At 51.4% G+C, this 22033-nt stretch overlaps 1 protein-coding gene across 2 annotated transcripts in view; it reads left to right on the top strand.

The window, feature by feature from the left end:
• LOC139748383 (uncharacterized) overlaps nt 1-22033 on the top strand; it is a 254927-nt gene that overhangs the window by 112196 nt on the left and 120698 nt on the right. Inside the window, exon 2 of one of the 2 annotated variants that reach the window (XM_071661498.1) lies at nt 2282-2388. The exons of the other annotated variant lie outside the window; for it this stretch is intronic. The gene's annotated coding sequence lies outside the window, so the exon portion shown is untranslated. The remainder of the gene's footprint in view (nt 1-2281; nt 2389-22033) is intronic. 2 annotated transcript variants of the gene reach the window in all.

Raw genomic sequence — 22033 nt, 5'->3', positions numbered from 1 at the left:
TCTTCCTTTTACTGTATTGGGGATCGATACGTCCTTCCTCCAAGCCAACACTAGCACGGCCGAGCCTCCCGCCAGTGTCTCTCTGTTCGCACACAGTACTCTTCTTCATTCCACTCCCCTCTACCTTGCGTGTCTGGACAGGCACGTCGTATGTCCTCCCGCCAGTGTCTCTGTTCGCACACAGTACCCTTCTTCATTCCACTCCCCTCTACCTCGCGTGTCAGGCACGTCGTATGTCCAATCACACCGTTGTGGTACAGTCGGTTGGGCATAAGGACCGTGTCTTCCGCTCACACATCTGCCATTCTACGATGAAAAATTAATATCTCGTATGTTCCCCCACGTACACACCTTCCCCCTCACCAGCTGCGTCCCCCACGTACACACCTTCCCCCTCACCAGCTGCGTCCCCCACGTACACACCTTCCCCCTCACCAGCTGCGTCCCCCACGTACACACCTTCCCCTCACCAGCTGCGTCCCCCACGTACACACCTTCCCCCTCACCAGCTGCGTCCCCCACGTACACACCTTCCCCTCACCAGCTGCGTCCCCCACGTACACACCTTCCCCCTCACCAGCTGCGTCCCCCACTGTTGTTCTTACAGACGTCAGGACACAAAGGCCTTCATCAGTGTGGGTCCAGTACCTTCCGTCATGCATTATTTTCTACATCCATCTTGATCGCAGTTTTACTCCATGGCTCTTTCTCTCGACCTTGGCTCCCTGGTTGTGGACCAGGAGGACCCAAAAATGAATTTAAGAACTTTATTCTCATCGCAATTTTCTTTTCGTCCATTTTCTTCTGCTTTGATAAGGTGCCAGGGATGAGAGAGAGAGAGAGAGAGAGAGAGAGAGAGAGAGAGAGAGAGAGAGAGATGGCCAGATTTTCTCTCTCTGGCACGTTACATGCCGGAGCCTCCACCAGCAGTGAGAGTTGTGTTAACCAGAATCGTGCAACGAGTGTGTCCCAGACCAAGTAGACATGCCCAGCCTATCCCATTCATCTTATCCCTATCACATATCCCAGAGACCTGGCCCCCCCGCCCCCCACCTTGCCCCCCCCAAAAAAAAAGCATCGCACTACCAGTTCTCCGACCCCCCACCTGTACGATTATGACAACGATGTAGATGTAGATTAGCCACTTATCCCAGTGTGAACCAGTGTTCCTCTCTCTCTCTCTCTCTCTCTCTCTCTCTCTCTCTCTCTCTCTCTCTCTCTCTCTCTCTCTCTCTCCATCCCAGCAAGGGTCCCAGCGTCTTACGTATCCAGGTGGATGCCGTCCGCGTATGTCAGTGGGTTGGCACTATCCCCCACACAGCGCTGCCTACGTTGTGTGGCGGATAGGGAAAAAATTATTCTAAAGGGATGGCTTACTCAAGCTGGAGGAGGGAAGGGAAGGATAGTTACTTGGGGTGGATAGTCACCTGGGCCCCGGGACGTGGGTGGGATGGGTGGCCCGGGACGTGGGTGGGATGGGTGGCCCGGGACGTGGGTAGGATGGGTGGCCCGGGACGTGGGTGGGATGGGTGGCCCGGGACGTGGGTAGGATGGGTGGCCCGGGACGTGGGTGGGATGGGTGGCCCGGGACGTGGGTGGGATGGGTGGCCCGGGACGTGGGTGGGATGGGTGGCCCGGGACGTGGGTGGGATGGGTGGCCCGGGACGTGGGTGGGATGGGTGGCCCGGGACGTGGGTGGGATGGGTGGCCCGGGACGTGGGTGGGATGGGTGGCCCGGGACGTGGGTGGCATGGGTGGCCCGGGACGTGGGTGGGATGGGTGGCCCGGGACGTGGGTGGCATGGGTGGCCCGGGACGTGGGTGGGATGGGTGGCCCGGGACGTGGGTGGGATGGGTGGCCCGGGACGTGTGTGGGATGGGTGGCCCGGGACGTGGGTGGTGTGGCAGAGATGGGGGACACAGTGTGTACAGCGAGGACCTCCCTGGGTGAAGACGTCGCCACCAGACACACACACCTTCAGCAGGGAAGAGCGTCCTCCTCCAGCAGGAGCTCCCAGGGGTATTCATGCCGAAGGCCAGGTTCAGTGGGAGGTCACCGCTGGCTTTTATCGTCAACGCAAACGAAAGTTATTTATAAACTATGATGTATATATATATATATATATTATCGTACAACGTAACTGTTGGCTTGCCTCACGTATTATCAGAATGGTTCGCGTCTAGTTAGTGTGTGTTGTCTGGAAGATGTTTGTTGATTTATAGAAATAACAAACAACAGTTTTATAAGACGTTAATTAATTTTTTTTTCTATTGGCTTTCAGTTCACACCTGAGGCGAGAGTGTAACAGACGCCTGAGGGGCCTCTCTATCGCTGTGGATGTCTAGGTTCATGCTCCAGCCCCCACACCAGCTGGTCAACACACCCTCGGTAAACAGGCGTCATGATAATGTTCCAGTGTCAGCAGGTTGGGTCTAATATGACAGCCAGGTAGTGTGTGTGACAACCCCTCGTGACTCCTCAGAAATGTGCATGTATTTCAGGAGGATCTGTGGTGTATGTCTGGAATTGCATGTTAACTACACACACACACAAACGCTTGTTTACCAAATGGCCTCCTAGCTTTGTCTCTTCGTTGGATATCAACTGACGTATATTTCTCTCGTGTCTCCCCTGATGATATGATTATTACACGAAAGTGCACTTGGGAACTTTTCGTGTTTCATTTTTCCCGTGGACTCATAGGAATATATATATATATATATATATATATATATATATATATATATATATATATATATATATATATATATATATATGTGTGTGTGTGTGTGTTCAAGAGTTCATTTATATAGATGTCTTATGTTTTATATGTTAATGTAGTTTTCTCAGTTATGATATATTTGCATGTTGTATTGATCATAGACTCATTCAAACCCACCTTTCAATGAGTCCGTTGTACCATGAGTCTCACCTGAGCCTGGAGCGTGAACTCATGAGTCACAACACCATGAGGTACAAGCCAGGCATGTTCCCGACGCCTCTGGGATGTGACTTTAATGTCACGTAGTCTTTAACATCGGTTCGAACCCCTGCCATACCTACTGTCCACTCCTACTGGAGTGGGAGTTCTGGGTCAGATATGGACATGATCTGATTCCGTTTGGAATATATACAGGTAGGGTATTCGTGTGGTATTACTGTGGTAAATCATATGGTATTCGTGTGGTATTGCTACGGTAATCTAACGATCTATGTATGGTATTCGTGTGTTATTATGGTATCCTTTTGGTATTGCTGTGGTAATCGTATGGTATTCGTGTGTTATTGCTACGGTAATCTAATGATCTGTGTATGGTATTCGTGTGGTATTATGGTATCCATTTGTTATTCCTGTGGTGATTGTATGGTATTCGTGTGGTATTGCTACGGTAATATAATGATCTGTGTATGGTATTCGTGTGGTATTGCTGTGATAGTCTCTAGGTATTTGAATGGTATTCGTGTGTTGTGGCATCTAATGGTATTAGTATGGTATTCGTGTGTTACCGCTGTGGTGACCGTATGGTATTCGTGTGTTACCGCTGTGGTGACCGTATGGTATTCGTGTGTTACCGCTGTGGTGACCGTATGGTATTCGTGTGTTACCGCTGTGGTGACCGTATGGTATTCGTGTGTTACCGCTGTGGTGACCGTATGGTATTGATGTATTACCGCTGTGGTGACCGTATGGTATTGATGTATTACCGCTGTGGTGACCGTATGGTATTCGTGTGTTACCGCTGTGGTGACCGTATGGTATTCGTGTGTTACCGCTGTGGTGACTGTATGGTATTGATGTATTACCGCTGTGGTGACCGTATGGTATTGATGTATTACCGCTGTGGTGACCGTATGGTATTCGTGTGTTACCGCTGTGGTGACCGTATGGTATTCGTGTGTTACCGCTGTGGTGACCGTATGGTATTGATGTATTACCGCTGTGGTGACCGTATGGTATTGATGTATTACCGCTGTGGTGACCGTATGGTATTCGTGTGTTACCGCTGTGGTGACCGTATGGTATTCGTGTGTTACCGCTGTGGTGACCGTATGGTATTGATGTATTACCGCTGTGGTGACCGTATGGTATTGATGTATTACCGCTGTGGTGACCGTATGGTATTCGTGTGTTACCGCTGTGGTGACCGTATGGTATTCGTGTGTTACCGCTGTGGTGACCGTATGGTATTGATGTATTACCGCTGTGGTGACCGTATGGTATTCGTGTGTTACCGCTGTGGTGACCGTATGGTATTCGTGTGTTACCGCTGTGGTGACCGTATGGTATTCGTGTGTTACCGCTGTGGTGACCGTATGGTATTCGTGTGTTACCGCTGTGGTGACCGTATGGTATTCGTGTGTTACCGCTGTGGTGACCGTATGGTATTCGTGTGTTACCGCTGTGGTGACCGTGTGTTACCGCTGTGGTGACCGTATGGTATTCGTGTGTTACCGCTGTGGTGACCGTATGGTATTCGTGTGTTACCGCTGTGGTGACCGTATGGTATTGATGTGGTACTGGTATGGGGGAAAGGAAGTCCATCAGCTTTAGTCTGACGTACCTTTATAAAGGGGACCTCATCAAGTGTACTGTCAGCCACACCTTTATAAAGGAGAACCCCCATTACCTCTACTGTCAGCCACACCTTTATAAAGGGGACCACATCAAGTGTACTGTCAGCCACACCTTTATAAAGGGGACCCCATCAAGTTTACTGTCAGCCACGCCTTTATAAAGGAGAACCCCCGTCAGCTTTACTGTCAGCAGTACCTTTATAAAGGAGAACCCCCGTCAGCTTTACTGTCAGCAGTACCTTTATAAAGGAGAACCCCCGTCAGCTCTACTGTCAGCAGTACCTTTATAAAGGAGAACCCCCGTCAGCTCTACTGTCAGCAGTACCTTTATAAAGGAGAACCCCCGTCAGCTCTACTGTCAGCAGTACCTTTATAAAGGAGAACCCCCGTCAGCTCTACTGTCAGCAGTACCTTTATAAAGGAGAACCCCCGTCAGCTCTACTGTCAGCAGTACCTTTATAAAGGAGAACCCCCGTCAGCTCTACTGTCAGCAGTACCTTTATAAAGGGGATATGACCGCTGGAGTAAGACGGTCGACCTTTATAAAGGTATGTTTATGTACCCAGCAGGTTCATTAAGGAAGCAGGAAGGATCATTCATCATATACATGTCAAAGGCTTGGTGGAGGTGGAGGGGCGTCGGTACTGCTGTCGTCACCAAGGGCGACCTGCTGCTGATTGGGGCGCATTTTGCCCCAGCAGACACCATCATGTCTTATACATGATGGTCTCAGAGGAACGTCTGGCATCTTTGATCTCGAAAAGATTTAGCTACTACTGCTGCTGGTGGTGGTGGTGGTGGTGGGGGCTGGGCTGGAGCCGTGTCTCTGTGGAAGATGGTCGGTGGTGGGTCAGGCAGGATGTGTCTCCATCACGACGCGGGAGGGAGTTCGACCTGCGGGGTCAGGTATTACGACCACCTGCAACGCCAGACTGTCTCGTGCACGTCTACACTTTACGTCTTGGTAATAGTTCAAGTTTCTATTTAGACTCTTGATTCTATCTCTTAGCAGTAGCAGTAGTAGTAGTAGTGGTAGTAGTAGTAGCTGTAGTATTTGTAGTAGTTGTATTAGTAGTAGTAGTAAAAGTACTATTGGTGGTAGTAGTAGTAGTAGTAGTCGTAGTAGTATTAGTAGTAGTAGTAAAAGTACTATTGGTGGTAGTAGTAGTAGTAGTAGTCGTAGTAGTATTAGTAGTAGTAGTAAAAGTACTAATGGTAGTAGTAGTAGTCGTAGTAGTATTAGTAGTAGTAGTAAAAGTACTATTGGTGGTAGTAGTAGTAGTAGTAGTAGTCGTAGTAGTATTAGTAGTAGTAGTAAAAGTACTAATGGTAGTAGTAGTAGTCGTAGTAGTATTAGTAGTAGTAGTAAAAGTACTAATGGTAGTAGTAGTAGTCGTAGTAGTATTAGTAGTAGTAGTAAAAGTACTAATGGTAGTAGTAGTAGTAGCAGCAGTAGTAGTAGTATTAGTAGTAGTAGTAAAAGTAGTAGTGGTGGTAGTAGTAGTAGTGGTGGTAGTAGTAGTACTATTGGTGGTAGTAGTAGTAGTAGTAGTAGTAGTAGTAGTAGTAGTAGTGGTGGTAGTAGTAGTAGTGGTGGTAGTAGTAGTAGTGGTGGTAGTAGTAGTAGTGGTGGTAGTAGTAGTAGTAGTGGTGGTAGTAGTAGTAGTAGTGGTGGTAGTAGTAGTAGTAGTGGTGATAGTAGTAGTAGTAGTAGTAGTAGTAGTAGTAGTAGTAGTAGTGGTGGTAGTAGTAGTAGTAGTAGTAGTAGTAGTGGTAGTAGTAGTAGTAGTGGTGGTAGTAGTAGTAGTAGTAATAATAGTGGTTGTGGTGGTTGTAGTAGTAGTAGTAGTGGTGGTAGTAGTAGTAGTAGTGGTGGTAGTAGTAGTAGTAGTGGTGATAGTAGTAGTAGTAGTAGTAGTAGTAGTAGTAGTAGTAGTAGTGGTGGTAGTAGTAGTAGTAGTAGTAGTAGTGGTGGTAGTAGTAGTAGTAGTAGTAGTAGTAGTGGTAGTAGTAGTAGTAGTGGTGGTAGTAGTAGTAGTAGTAATAATAGTGGTTGTGGTGGTTGTAGTAGTAGTAGTAGTGGTGGTAGTAATAGTAGTGGTTGTGGTGGTTGTAGTAGTAGTAGTGGTGGTAGTAGTAGTAGTAGTAATAATAGTGGTTGTGGTGGTTGTAGTAGTAGTAGTAGTAGTGGTGGTAGTAATAGTAGTGGTTGTGGTGGTTGTAGTAGTAGTAGTGGTGGTAGTAATAGTAGTGGTTGTGGTGGTTGTAGTAGTAGTAGTGGTGGTAGTAATAGTAGTGGTTGTGGTGGTTGTAGTAGTAGTAGTAGTAGTGGTGGTAGTAATAGTAGTGGTTGTGGTGGTTGTAGTAGTAGTTGTTGTTGTTTATATTTCCATGTAATGGGGTTTGGCTCAGTGGACCATACACTCGCCTCGTACTCCACAGGACCCGGGATCGAGTCCTCATTGAAGGCAGCGACCGTATTGGTTAACCTCACGAGGGTACAGTGTAGGTAGTTCCGCTTTAACTACAACTACCAGTGGGTTAACGACCGGGTCGGTCGTGGTTGGTTGATATCATGAGTGATCGTGTTTGACCGAGCCATGTGATCCTGGTTTGATAAGACGCCACCGCGCCTTCCCTCCACCACACAATATCGATCCCTCGCTCCTCTGAAGGATCGAACGAGGGAGGGTCGTCGTCCGTGTGGCGGACGCAGCAAGCTGGCTGTCCTGTCCTCTAACCCCCCCTCCCTTACTGCTACTGCACGGTCCGCCACGGAGCGTACTGTGGCAGTGAACGCCACAGATCACAGACTGGGTCACTGGCCGCCAGCCTCAACAACAAACATTTCACGGCCGACTTGCATCTCTATCTGAACCACACAGCCAACCAGCCCCGGGGAGGGAGGAGCGCCACTACCCACCAGGCACGAGGGAGGGGAAACGGAGAGGCATGAGAGGAGGGAGGAGGGTACATGTTTGTGTGTGTGTATCACTGGAGATGGAGGGAGGAGGAAGAAGCCAAGCGATGGTTTCACCTTTTGAGTTATGTGTAGCTGACATTTCCCTGCTAGGGGGTATACGGCGAACCTGTTAACACTATATATATATATATATATATATATATATATATATATATATATATATATATATATATATATATATATATGTGTGTGTGTGTGTGTGTGTGTGTGTGTGAAGTTCTTTGACGAAACTGTTAAGTGATACACAGCCTCACACAGGCAGAGAGAAGTATAACAGTCAGTTGATATACAACGAAGAGACGAAGCTAGGACGCCATTTGGTAAACAAGTGACTACCCGAATGGAGGTCGGGGACGTTCAAGTCTGGCAACAAGCGGATCATAAATATGTCATGTGGACAAGAAGATGAACTGTTCACAAATATTTTCAACAATAAACCTATCCAATTTGTATAGACCTTTTTTATATTAATGTTACAATTTTTGTGTGTGTAGTAATTGAAGATTCAATGATATTTCTCGTGGTACTGTAGTTAGAGTTAATAACTGAGATGGCATTACTTAAGTCAATACAATTATCATGGTTTTTAACATGATTAAACAAGGCATTTGATTCTTGTACCGTTCTTATACTGTATTTATGTTGCAAAAGTCTAACAGAAAGATCCTTACCAGTCTGACCAACATAAAACTTATCACAATTTGTACATGGTACTCTGTAAATACTGCCTGCAGACCTTAATGTGATGCCCAGCAGGAGGGAGGGTCCCGGATCACCAGGTGGAGCCAAGTGTGATGCCCAGCAGGAGGGAAGGTCCTGTCTGTCAGGTCAAAGGTCAGATGTGTCGAGGATGTGGTAAAGAAGAGCTTGTTGGATAAAGTAAAGCAGCGATTGTCGAGGGTTTGGTGGAGTCTTGCTTCATAGTGAAGGTGATGGTGCGTGGTAGAGCGAAGGGACAAATATGTTGCTCGAGAACTTTTAAGTTTTGGGTTACCACAAGCTGATGATCTGCTCGATCTTGTGGAAGGGCATTGTTCTCTGGCATAACTACTCACTTTAGCCATCTTTCTTCTTCATACCATCCATGTTTGCCGGCAGAGCTTTCCCTCTCAACAAAATCATATTTTCCCTAAATTATATAACCTCAGAAGCCAGCAGTTTTTACCCTGCCAAGTAAATGGATTAATTATTGGCAACTTATGTAGGGGGGTTAGTCATCATGAGACTGGTAACGTAATCAGGATGTCTCCAGCCAAAAGACAGGACCAACTTTTTACATCATTATTGTTATTATTATTATTATTATTATTATTATTATTATTATTATTATTATTATTATTATTATCATCATTTATTATTATTATTATTATTATTATTATTATTATTATTATTATTATTATTATTATTATTATTATTCATGTGAGAAACTGCAGAAGCTGGTGACTGAGTTTGGTAAAGTGTGTGAAAGAAGAAAGTTAAGAGTAAATGTGAATAAGAGCAAGGTTATTAGGTACAGTAGGGTTGGGGTCAAGTCAATTGGGAGGTGAGTTTGAATGGAGAAAAACTGGAGGAAGTGAAGTGTTTTAGATATCTGGGAGTGGATCTGGCAGCGGATGGAACCATGGAAGCGGAAGTGGATCATAGGGTGGGGGAGGGGGCGAAAATTCTGGGAGCCTTGAAGAATGTGTGGAAGTCGAGAACATTATCTCGGAAAGCAAAAATGGGTATGTTTGAAGGAATAGTGGTTCCAACAATGTTGTATGGTTGCAAGGAATGGGCTATGGATAGAGTTGTGCGCAGGAGGATGGATGTGCTGGAAATGAGATGTTTGAGGACAATGTGTGGTGTGAGGTGGTTTGATCGAGTAAGTAACGTAAGGGTAAGAGAGATGTGTGGAAATAAAAAGAGCGTGGTCGAGAGAGCAGAAGAGGGTGTTATGAAATGGTTTGGGCACATGGAGAGAATGAGTGAGGAAAGATTGACCAAGAGGATATATGTGTCGGAGGTGGAGGGAACGAGGAGAAGAGGGAGACCAAATTGGAGGTGGAAAGATGGAGTGAAAAAGATTTTGTGTGATCGGGGCCTGAACATGCAGGAGGGTGAAAGAGGGCAAGGAATAGAGTGAATTGGAGCGATGTGGTATACCGGGGTTGACGTGCTGTCAGTGGATTGAATCAAGGCATGTGAAGCGTCTGGGGTAAACCATGGAAAGCTGTGTAGGTATGTATATTTGCGTGTGTGGACGTATGTATATACATGTGTATGGGGGTGGGTTGGGCCATTTCTTTCGTCTGTTTCCTTGCGCTACCTCGCAAACGCGGGAGACAGCGAAAAAAAAAAAGAAAAAAAAAATTATTATTATTATTATTATTATTATTATTATTATTATTATTATTTTTTATTATTATTATTATTATTATTATTATTATTATTATTATTATTATTATTATCATTTATTATTATTATTATTAATTATTATTATTATTATCTTTTTTTTTTATTATACTTTGTCGCTGTCTCCCGCGTTTGCGAGGTAGCGCAAGGAAACAGACGAAAGAAATGGCCCAACCCCCCCCCCCCCATACACATGTATATACATACGTCCACACACGCAAATATACACACCTACACAGCTTTCCATGGTTTACCCCAGACGCTTCACATGCCTTGATTCAATCCACTGACAGCACGTCAACCCCGGTATACCACATCGCTCCAATTCACTCTATTCCTTGCCCTCCTTTCACCCTCCTGCATGTTCAGGCCCCGATCACACAAAATCTTTTTCACTCCATCTTTCCACCTCCAATTTGGTCTCCCTCTTCTCCTCGTTCCCTCCACCTCCGACACATATATCCTCTTGGTCAATCTTTCCTCACTCATTCTCTCCATGTGCCCAAACCACTTCAAAACACCCTCTTCTGCTCTCTCGACCACGCTCTTTTTATTTCCACACATCTCTCTTACCCTTACGTTACTCACTCGATCAAACCACCTCACACCACACATTGTCCTCAAACATCTCATTTCCAGCACATCCATCCTCCTGCGCACAACTCTATCCATAGCCCACGCCTCGCAACCATACAACATTGTTGGAACCACTATTCCTTCAAACATACCCATTTTTGCTTTCCGAGATAATGTTCTCGACTTCCACACATTCTTCAAGGCCCCCAGAATTTTCGCCCCCTCCCCCACCCTATGATCCTATTATTATTATTATTTTTATTATTATTTTGCTTTGTCGCTGTCTCCCGTGTTAGCGAGGTAGCGCAAGGGAACAGACGAAAGAATGGCCCAACCCACCCTCATACACATGTATATACATACACGTCCACACACGCATATGTACATACCTATACATCTCAATGTATACACACAGACATATACATATATACACATGTACATAATTCATACTGTCTGCCTTTATTCATTCCCATCGCCACCTCGCCACACATGGAATAACAACCCCCTCCCCCCTCATGTGTGCGAGGTAGCGCTAGGAAAAGACAACAAAGGCCCCATTCGTTCACACTCAGTCTCTAGCTGTCATGTAATAATGCACCGAAACCACAGCTCCCTTTCCACATCCAGGCCCCACACAACTTTCCATGGTTTACCCCAGACGCTTCACATGCCCTGGTTCAATCCATTAACAGCACGCCGACCCCGGTATACCACATCGTTCCAATTCACTCTATTCCTTGCACGCCTTTCACCCTCCTGCATGTTCAGGCCCCGATCACTCAAAATCTTTTTCACTCCATCTTAATATTATTATTATTATTATTATTATTATTATTATTATTATTATTATTATTATTATTAATTATTAATTATTATTATTATCATTTATTATCATTGTTATTATTATTATTATTATTATTATTATTATTATTATTATTATTATTGTTGTTATTATTATTATTATTATTATTATTATTATTATTATTATCATTATCATTATTATTATTATTATTATTATTAGACATGAAAACAGTATTCCTCGCCGACTGAGTACTGTAGATATAATCACATTAGAAGGAAATTCTCTCTCTCTCTCTCTCTCTCTCTCTCTCTCTCTCTCTCTCTCTCTCTCTCTCTCGTAAGGTGGTCCTGGTGACTCAAGTCAGCTGGGAAATACAGATGAGAGCTCCTCCTTCTCTCAGGTGCCTGGACTGCGGATTAACCCGCTCTTGCAAACATCTACCATTGATTTCTCTCACACTCCCAGCTCTACTGGAGGGAGGCGGGAGGGTAGTGGTGGTAGAGGGAGGTGGGAGGGTAGTGGTGGTAGAGGGAGGTGGGAGGGTAGTGGTGGTAGAGGGAGGTGGGAGGGTAGTGGTGATGGAGGGAGGTGGGAGAGTAGTGGTGGTAGAGGGAGGTGGGAGGGTAGTGGTGATGGAGGGGAGTGGGAGGGTAGTGGTAGTAGTGAGGTCAGGTAGTGGTGATGGAAGAAGGTACGTACGTACGTACAGACGACAGGAGAAGTGATGGAGGTGATCATGTGCTGGAGGGCAGTAATATTATCTACACTTTCCTTGATTAGACTCACACAATGCTAAAGGTGAACACACCTTTCGTTCATACTATTCGCCATTTCCCGCGTTAGCGAGGTGGCGTTAAGAGCAGAGGACTGGGCCTTTGAGGGAATATCCTCACCTGGCCCCCTTCTCTGTTCCTTCTTTTGGAAAATAAAAAAAAAAAAAACAGGGGAGGATTTCCAGTCCCCCGCTCCCTCCCCTTTTAGTCGCCTTCTACGACACGCAGGGAATACGTGGCAAGTATTTTTTCTCCCCTAGTGTTTTTCTTGTATATTTATTTGCAATTTACATCCATTACAGTATTGCTGTGGCCATGATAGAAGTTACTGATAGTCTTCCCTCAAACCAACCTCTGGTTCATATATCTTCGCTCATTGTTGTACGTACATCAACTTGTCACATCATTTCGTTCTCTTCTGGTTGGTAAAACTCTTTCTGATGTAGAGAGAGAAATTACCGGGTGTTATATTGTCAAAGTTATTCATTATTCTCACAACTGTTAGATCTACTGGGAGTTTACTTTCTCTTTTAGAAAAATGGATGCGAAATCTTTTGGGTCTTTCTGTACAAGGCTTATTTCTGAGTGGTGAAATTAGTTTTGTTGCGCATCTCTGTATTTGTTTTAGTTTTGTTGCGCATCTCTGTATTTGTTTTAGTTTTGTTGCGCATCTCTGTATTTGTTTTAGTTTTGTTGCGCATCTCTGTATTTGTTTTATTTTTTTCTACATATTTGATCAGGTTTGGTGACGTGAGCCACACAATATGATGGGAGGAGGATAGTGCTGGTAGTGGTGTGTGGTGATGGAGGGAGGCGGGAGGGTAGTGGTGATGCAGGGAGGCGGGAGGGTAGTGGTGATGCAGGGAGGCGGGAAGGTAGTGGTGATGGGAGGAGCTGGGAGGGTAGTGGTGATGGAAGGAGCTGGGGGACGGTAGTGGTGATGGGAGGAGCTGGGAGGGTAGTGGTGATGGAAGGAGCTGGGGGACGGTAGTGGTGATGGGAGGAGCTGGGGGGGTAGTGGTGATGGGAGGAGCTGGGGGGGTAGTGGTGATGGGAGGAACTGGGAGGGTAGTGGTGATGGGAGGAGCTGGGAGGGTAGTGGTGATGGGAGGAGCTGGGGGGGGGTAGTGGTGATGGAAGGAGCTGGGGGACGGTAGTGGTGATGGGAGGAGCTGGGGGGTGGGTAGTGGTGATGGAAGGAGCTGGGTGGGTAGTGGTGATGGGAGGAGCTGGGGGGGTAGTGGTGATGGGAGGAGCTGGGTGGGTAGTGGTGATGGGAGGAGCTGGGAGGGTAGTGGTGATGGGAGGAGCTGGGGGGGTAGTGGTAATGGGAGGAGCTGGGGGGGGTAGTGGTGATGGGAGGAGCTGGGGGGAGGGTAGTGGTGATGGGAGGAGCTGGGGGGGGTAGTGGTGATGGAAGGAGCTGATGGGGGGTAGTGGTGATGGAAGGAGCTGGGGGGAGGGTAGTGGTGATGGGAGGAGCTGGGAGGGTAGTGGTGATGGGAGGAGCTAGGGGGGTAGTGGTGATGGGAGGAGCTGGGGGGAGGGTAGTGGTGATGGGAGGAGCTGGGAGGGTAGTGGTGATGGGAGGAGCTGGGGGGTAGTGGTGATGGGAGGAACTGGGAGGGTAGTGGTGATGGGAGGAGCTGGGTGGGTAGTGGTGATGGGAGGAGCTGGGGGGGGGGGTAGTGGTGATGGAAGGAGCTGGGGGACGGTAGTGGTGATGGGAGGAGCTGGGGGGGGGTAGTGGTGATGGAAGGAGCTGGGTGGGTAGTGGTGATGGGAGGAGCTGGGGGGGTAGTGGTGATGGGAGGAGCTGGGTGGGTAGTGGTGATGGGAGGAGCTGGGGGGGTAGTGGTGATGGGAGGAGCTGGGGGGGTAGTGGTAATGGGAGGAGCTGGGGGGGGTAGTGGTGATGGGAGGAGCTGGGGGGAGGGTAGTGGTGATGGGAGGAGCTGGGGGGGGGTAGTGGTGATGGAAGGAGCTGATGGGGGGTAGTGGTGATGGAAGGAGCTGGGGGGAGGGTAGTGGTGATGGGAGGAGCTGGGAGGGTAGTGGTGATGGGAGGAGCTAGGGGGGTAGTGGTGATGGGAGGAGCTGGGGGGAGGGTAGTGGTGATGGGAGGAGCTGGGAGGGTAGTGGTGATGGGAGGAGCTGGGGGGGGTAGTGGTGATGGGAGGAGCTGGGGGGAGGGTAGTGGTGATGGGAGGAGCTGGGTGGGTAGTGGTGATGGGAGGAGCTGGGGGGGGGTAGTGGTGATGGGAGGAGCTGGGGGGGGTAGTGGTGATGGGAGGAGCTGGGGGGTAGTGGTGATGGGAGGAGCTGGGGGGGTAGTGGTGATGGGAGGAGCTGGGGGGGGGGTAGTGGTGATGGAAGGAGCTGATGGGGGGTAGTGGTGATGGAAGGAGCTGGGGGGAGGGTAGTGGTGATGGGAGGAGCTGGGGGGGTAGTGGTGATGGAAGGAGCTGGGGGGAGGGTAGTGGTGATGGGAGGAGCTGGGGGGGTAGTGGTGATGGGAGGAGCTGGGAGGGTAGTGGTGATGGGAGGAGCTGGGGGGGTAGTGGTGATGGAAGGAGCTGGGGGGAGGGTAGTGGTGATGGGAGGAGCTGGGGGGGTAGTGGTGATGGGAGGAGCTGGGAGGGTAGTGGTGATGGGAGGGAGTATGATGATGTAGGGAATGTCATCATGATGGAAGGTGAACGTGCCAAGTGATGGAGCGTGAGGGAGAGGGAAGAGGTGGGTGATCCGTGGTAAATGGATGATCCATAATCGATGGATGATCCGTGGTAGATGGATGATCCATGGTAGAGAGATTATCTATGGTAGATGGATGATCCATAATAGATGGATGATCCATGGTAGATGGATGATCCATAGTAGATGGATGATCCGTGGTAGATGGATGATCCATAGTAGATGGATGATCCATGGTAGATGGATGATCCTCCACAGCAGTGTATCCAGCCAGTGTCTGGTGGTCTCTTTCATCTGGTGTCATGTATGTAATAAAACCTTCCATGCAGACCACGTACAGACCCCGATGTTGGAAGACCATGAAGTAAAGATAATAAAGTACAGACCCCGATGTTGGAAGACCATGAAGTAAAGATAATAAAGTTCTGAATGACGCTGGATCCACAAGTAAAACTTTGAAATGGACTCACGGTGCACAGATCTTGAAGTAAAGATCATAAAGTATAAGTAGTCACGGTACGTGAGTCCATGAGTGATAGTAGTAAAGTGGTCACGGTGCGTGGGTGCTTAAGTAAAGATAAGTGGCCAGTTTACGTAGGAGTTTGAAGGTAAAGTCAATAAAGAGGTTAAGTAGGAGGGGATCTTTTGAGATAATTGTTTAAGATAACCCGTCAATAAAGATGACTCTCTCGCGAGATAAGTGCTTGTGATCATCCGTAAGTAAAGGTAATAAAGTAGCCAAGATGCATGGCACACTTCACGCCAAGTGGCGAGGCAAAACATAGCACTTTTGGTTATCAATATTGCGTAGCCAGGTAATGGAAGGTGTTCGAGTAAGACCATTAAAGTAAGAGGGACACACACTACAGTCAAGTAAAGTAGTCAAGTTGTGGCGTAGCCAGAGACAATATTGTGCCCGGGGGGGGGAAGGGGAGGGGAGGGGGGGGAGCACTTAAGTGAAGCAATAAGTAACAGACGTGGCAACTTATTAGCATAAGACCTGCGTGTTAGCTCGACCTGCGTCAACACTGGCGGGGGAGGGAGAGCAGTGGTGGAGAGAGAGGCTGGTGGGGATGTTGGAGAGAGAGAGGGAGAGGCTGGTGGGGATGTTGGAGAGAGAGAGAGGGAGAGGCTGGGATGGTGTTAGAGAGTGTAGTGATGGTGATGATGGAGAAATGAGGATGATGGGTGATGGTGATGGGGAGAAGGTGGTGATGGACAGATGGTGTTGGTGTTGGTGATGGGGAGAAGGTGGTGATGGACAGATGGTGTTGGTGATGGGGAGAAGGTGGTGATGGACAGATGGTGTTGGTGATGGTGATGGGGAGAAGGTGGTGATGGACAGATGGTGTTGGTGATGGTGATGGGGAGAAGGTGGTGATGGTGGTTTTGTAGGGTGACGGTGTGGTAAGGAAGTGATGGTCTTCAGGTACAGAGACCACAACCTCCCCAGCCGACCCTAACCTGACCAGGGAAGGTGGTGTGCGAGGTGATGGTCTTCAAGTACAGAGACGTACGTGGTAGACGGGCAGGACGGGCTGGGACGTACGTGGTGGCCAGGCAGGACGTGCTGGGACGTACGTGGTGGCCAGAAAGAATGGGCAGGGACGTACGTGGTGGCCAGGCAGGACGGGCTGGGACGTACGTGGTGGCCAGGCAGGACGGGCTGAGACGTACGTGGTGGCCAGGCAGGACGGGCTGGGACGTACGTGGTGGCCAGGCAGGACGGGCTGGGACGTACGTGGTGGCCAGGCAGGACGGGCTGGGACGTACGTGGTGGCCAGGCAGGACGGGCTGAGACGTACGTGGTGGCCAGGCAGGACGGGCTGGGACGTACGTGGTGGCCAGGCAGGACGGGCAGGGACGTACGTGTTGGCCAGGCAGGACGGGCAGGGACGTACGTGGTGGCCAGGCAGGACGGGCTGGGACGTACGTGGTGGCCAGGCAGGACGGGCTGGGACTTACGTGGTGGCCAGGCAGGACGGGCTGGGACGTACGTGTTGGCCAGGCAGGACGGGCTGGGACGTACGTGGTGGCCAGGCAGGACGGGCTGGGACGTACGTGGTGGCCAGGCAGGACGGGCTGGGACGTACGTGGTGGCCAGGCAGGACGGGCTGAGACGTACGTGGTGGCCAGGCAGGACGGGCTGGACGTACGTGGTGGCCAGGCAGGACGGGCTGGGACGTACGTGGTGGCCAGGCAGGACGGGCTGGGACGTACGTGGTGGCCAGGCAGGACGGGCTGGGACGTACGTGTGGCCAGGCAGGACGGGCTGGGACGTACGTGGTGGCCAGGCAGGACGGGCTGGGACGTACGTGGTGGCCAGGCAGGACGGGCTGGGACGTACGTGGTGGCCAGGCAGGACGGGCTGGGACGTACGTGGTGGCCAGGCAGGACGGGCTGGGACGTACGTGGTGGCCAGGCAGGACGGGCTGGGACGTACGTGGTGGCCAGGCAGGACGGGCTGGGACGTACGTGGTGGCCAGGCAGGACGGGCTGGGACGTACGTGGTGGCCAGGCAGGACGGGCTGGGACGTACGTGGTGGCCAGGCAGGACGGGCAGGGACGTACGTGGTGGCCAGGCAGGACGGGCTGGGACGTACGTGGTGGCCAGGCAGGACGGGCTGGGACGTACGTGGTGGCCAGGCAGGACGGGCTGGGACGTACGTGGTGGCCAGGCAGGACGGGCTGGGACGTACGTGGTGGCCAGGCAGGACGGGCTGGGACGTACGTGGTGGCCAGGCAGGACGGGCTGGGACGTACGTGGTGGCCAGGCAGGACGGGCTGGGACGTACGTGGTGGCCAGGCAGGACGGGCTGGGACGTACGTGGTGGCCAGGCAGGACGGGCTGGGACGTACGTGGTGGCCAGGCAGGACGGGCTGGGACGTACGTGGTGGCCAGGCAGGACGGGCTGGGACGTACGTGGTGGCCAGGCAGGACGGGCTGGGACGTACGTGGTGGCCAGGCAGGACGGGCTGGGACGTACGTGGTGGCCAGGCAGGACGGGCTGGGACGTACGTGGTGGCCAGGCAGGACGGGCTGGGACGTACGTGGTGGCCAGGCAGGACGGGCTGGGACGTACGTGGTGGCCGGGCAGGACGGGCTGGGACGTACGTGGTGGCCAGGCAGGACGGGCTGGGACGTACGTGGTGGCCAGGCAGGACGGGCTGGGACGTACGTGGTGGCCGGGCAGGACGGGCTGGGACGTACGTGGTGGCCAGGCAGGACGGGCTGGGACGTACGTGGTGGCCAGGCAGGACGGGCTGGACTTACGTGGTGGCCAGGCAGGACGGGCTGGGACGTACGTGGTGGCCGGGCAGGACGGGCTGGGACGTACGTGGTGGCCAGGCAGGACGGGCTGGGACGTACGTGGTGGCCGGGCAGGACGGGCTGGGACGTACGTGGTGGCCAGGCAGGACGGGCTGGGACGTACGTGGTGGCCAGGTGCCTCACACGGGACACGTTACTCCCACCTTGCCTCAGGACTTGGTGGGTCGGGGGATCCAGGAGTTGGTGGGTCGGGGGATCCAGGACTTGGTGGGTCGGGGGATCATCAGGACTTGGTGGGTCGGGGGATCATCAGTTGGTGGGTCGGGGGATCATCAGTTAGTGGGTCGGGGGATCCAGGAGTTGGTGGGTCGGGGGATCCAGGAGTTGGTGGGTCGGGGGATCATCAGTTGGTGGGTCGGGGGATCCAGGAGTTGGTGGGTCGGGGGATCATCAGTTAGTGGGTCGGGGGATCCAGGAGTTGGTGGGTCGGGGGATCATCAGTTGGTGGGTCGGGGGATCCAGGACATGGTGGGTCCCCGGGGGATCCAGGAGGTGGTGGGTCGGGGGATCATCAGTTGGTGGGTCGGGGGATCCAGGACATGGTGGGTCGGGGGATCCAGGAGTTGGTGGGTCGGGGGATCCAGGAGTTGGTGGGTCGGGGGATCATCAGTTGGTGGGTCGGGGGATCCAGGACATGGTGAGTCGGGGGATCCAGGAGTTGGTGGGTCGGGGGATCCAGGAGTTGGTGGGTCGGGGGATCATCAGTTGGTGGGTCGGGGGATCCAGGACATGGTGGGTCGGGGGATCCAGGAGTTGGTGGGTCGGGGGATCCAGGAGTTGGTGGGTCGGGGGATCATCAGTTGGTGGGTTGGGGGATCCAGGAGTTGGTGGGTCGGGGGATCCAGGAGTTGGTGGGTCGGGGGATCCAGGAGTTGGTGGGTCGGGGGATCCAGGACTTGGTGGGTCGGGGGATCCAGGAGTTGGTGGGTCGGGGGATCCAGGAGTTGGTGGGTCGGGGGATCCAGGAGTTGGTGGGTCGGGGGATCCAGGACATGGTGGGTCGGGGGATCCAGGACTTGGTGGGTCGGGGGATCCAGGAGATGGTGGGTCGGGGGATCCAGGAGTTGGTGGGTCCCCGGGGGATCCAGGAGTTCGTTGGTCGGGGGATCATCAGTTGGTGGGTCGGGGGATCATCAGGACTTGGTGGGTCGGGGGATCCAGGACTTGGTGGGTCGGGGGATCCAGGACTTGGTGGGTCGGGGGATCCAGGAGTTGGTGGGTCGGGGGATCCAGGACATGGTGGGTCGGGGGATCCAGGACTTGGTGGGTCGGGGGATCCAGGAGATGGTGGGTCGGGGGATCCAGGAGTTGGTGGGTCGGGGGATCCAGGAGTTGGTGGGTCGGGGGATCCAGGAGTTGGTGGGTCGGGGGATCCAGGACGTGGTGGGTCGGGGGATCATCAGGACTTGGTGGGTCGGGGGATCCAGGAGTTGGTGGGTCGGGGGATCCAGGAGTTGGTGGGTCGGGGGATCATCAGTTGGTGGGTCGGGGGATCCAGGACATGGTGGGTCGGGGGATCCAGGAGTTGGTGGGTCGGGGGATCCAGGAGTTGGTGGGTCGGGGGATCCAGGACGTGGTGGGTCGGGGGATCCAGGAGTTGGTGGGTCCCCGGGGGGATCCAGGAGTTGGTGGGTCCCCGGGGGATCCAGGACGTGGTGGGTCCCCGGGGGATCCAGGACGTGGTGGGTCCCCGGGGGATCCAGGACGTGGTGGGTCCCCGGGGGATCCAGGAGTTGGTGGGTCCCCGGGGGATCCAGGACGTGTTGGGTCCCCGGGGGATCCAGGACGTGGTGGGTCCCCGGGGGATCCAGGACGTGGTGGGTCCCCGGGGGATCCAGGGGTTGGTGGGTCCCCGGGGGATCCAGGACGTGGTGGGTCCCCGGGGGATCCAGGACGTGGTGGGTCCCCGGGGGATCCAGGACGTGTTGGGTCCCCGGGGGATCCAGGACGTGGTGGGTCCCCGGGGGATCCAGGACGTAGTGGGTCCCCGGGGGATCCAGGGGTTGGTGGGTCCCCGGGGGATCCAGGACGTGGTGGGTCCCCGGGGGATCCAGGACGTGGTGGGTCCCCGGGGGATCCAGGGGTTGGTGGGTCCCCGGGGAATCCAGGACGTGGTGGGTCCCCGGGGGATCCAGGACGTGGTGGGTCCCCGGGGGATCCAGGACGTGGTGGGTCCCCGGGGGATCCAGGACGTGGTGGGTCCCCGGGGGATCCAGGACGTGGTGGGTCCCCGGGGGATCCAGGACGTGGTGGGTCCCCGGGGGATCCAGGACGTGGTGGGTCCCCGGGGGATCCAGGACGTGGTGGGTCCCCGGGGGATCCAGGACGTGGTGGGTCCCCGGGGGATCCAGGACGTGGTGGGTCCCCGGGGGATCCAGGACGTGGTGGGTCCCCGGGGGATCCAGGACGTGGTGGGTCCCCGGGGGATCCAGGACGTGGTGGGTCCCCGGGGGATCCAGGAAGGTTGTACAGTTGTCATGATCTTTGGTCTACAACCCTGGCTGGTGGTGTATCGGGTTCTTCTTCTTCTTCTTCTTCTTCTTCTTCTTCTCTTCCTCCTCTCCTCCTCCTTCTTCTTCTTCTTCTTCTTCTTCTTCTTCTTCTTCTTCTTCTTCTTCTTCTTCTTCTTCATCATCATGTGGAGGCTCAGTACTTACCTGCCGTTTTCTTTATCCCGTTCATTAAGTCTCCCCTTCTTCAGTTGTGTTTACTGGCTCGTCGAGTCCCATGTAAACAATGGAGCCTCCTTGATCTTGCATGAAGGGTTGGCGTCTACATGGATCACTTTATTGGCTGGTGTATGTATGTTACAGCAGGTCCCTCTGTGTGTGTGTGTGCACCAAGGCTGTATCAATGTTGTGTATGTCTGTTTATTCATATCTATTTTTGCTTTGTGTTTGTTTGTTCGTATCTGTTTTTGTTTTGTTTATTCGTATCTGTTTTTGGTTTGGGTTTGTTTATTCGTATGAGTTATATATATATATATATATATATATATATATATATATATATATATATATATATATATATATATATATATATATATATGTTGAGTATTCCTGGTAAATTATATGGGAGGGTATTGATTGAGAGGGTGAAGGCATGTACAGAGCATCAGATTGGGGAAGAGCAGTGTGGTTTCAGAAGTGGTAGAGGATGTGTGGATCAGGTGTTTGCTTTGAAGAATGTATGTGAGAAATACTTAGAAAAGCAAATGGATTTGTATGTAGCATTTATGGATCTGGAGAAGGCATATGATAGAGTTGATAGAGATGCTTTGTGGAAGGTATTAAGAATATATGGTGTGGGAGGCAAGTTGTTAGAAGCAGTGAAAAGTTTTTATCGAGGATGTAAGGCATGTGTACGTGTAGGAAGAGAGGAAAGTGATTGGTTCTCAGTGAATGTAGGTTTGCGGCAGGGGTGTGTGATGTCTCCATGGTTGTTTAATTTGTTTATGGATGGGGTTGTTAGGGAGGTGAATGCAAGAGTTTTGGAAAGAGGAGCAAGTATGAAGTCTGTTGGGGATGAGAGAGCTTGGGAAGTGAGTCAGTTGTTGTTCGCTGATGATACAGCGCTGGTGGCTGATTCATGTGAGAAACTGCAGAAGCTGGTGACTGAGTTTGGTAAAGTGTGTGAAAGAAGAAAGTTAAGAGTAAATGTGAATAAGAGCAAGGTTATTAGGTACAGTAGGGTTGAGGGTCAAGTCAATTGGGAGGTGAGTTTGAATGGAGAAAAACTGGAGGAAGTGAAGTGTTTTAGATATCTGGGAATGGATCTGGCAGCGGATGGAACCATGGAAGCGGAAGTGGATCATAGGGTGGGGGAGGGGGCGAAAATTCTGGGAGCCTTGAAGAATGTGTGGAAGTCGAGAACATTATCTCGGAAAGCAAAAATGGGTATGTTTG

The sequence above is a fragment of the Panulirus ornatus genome, chromosome 73, assembly GCF_036320965.1.
Source record: "Panulirus ornatus isolate Po-2019 chromosome 73, ASM3632096v1, whole genome shotgun sequence".
NCBI lineage: Eukaryota > Metazoa > Arthropoda > Malacostraca > Decapoda > Palinuridae > Panulirus > Panulirus ornatus.
This window is presented reverse-complemented; position numbering and strand designations above follow the sequence as displayed.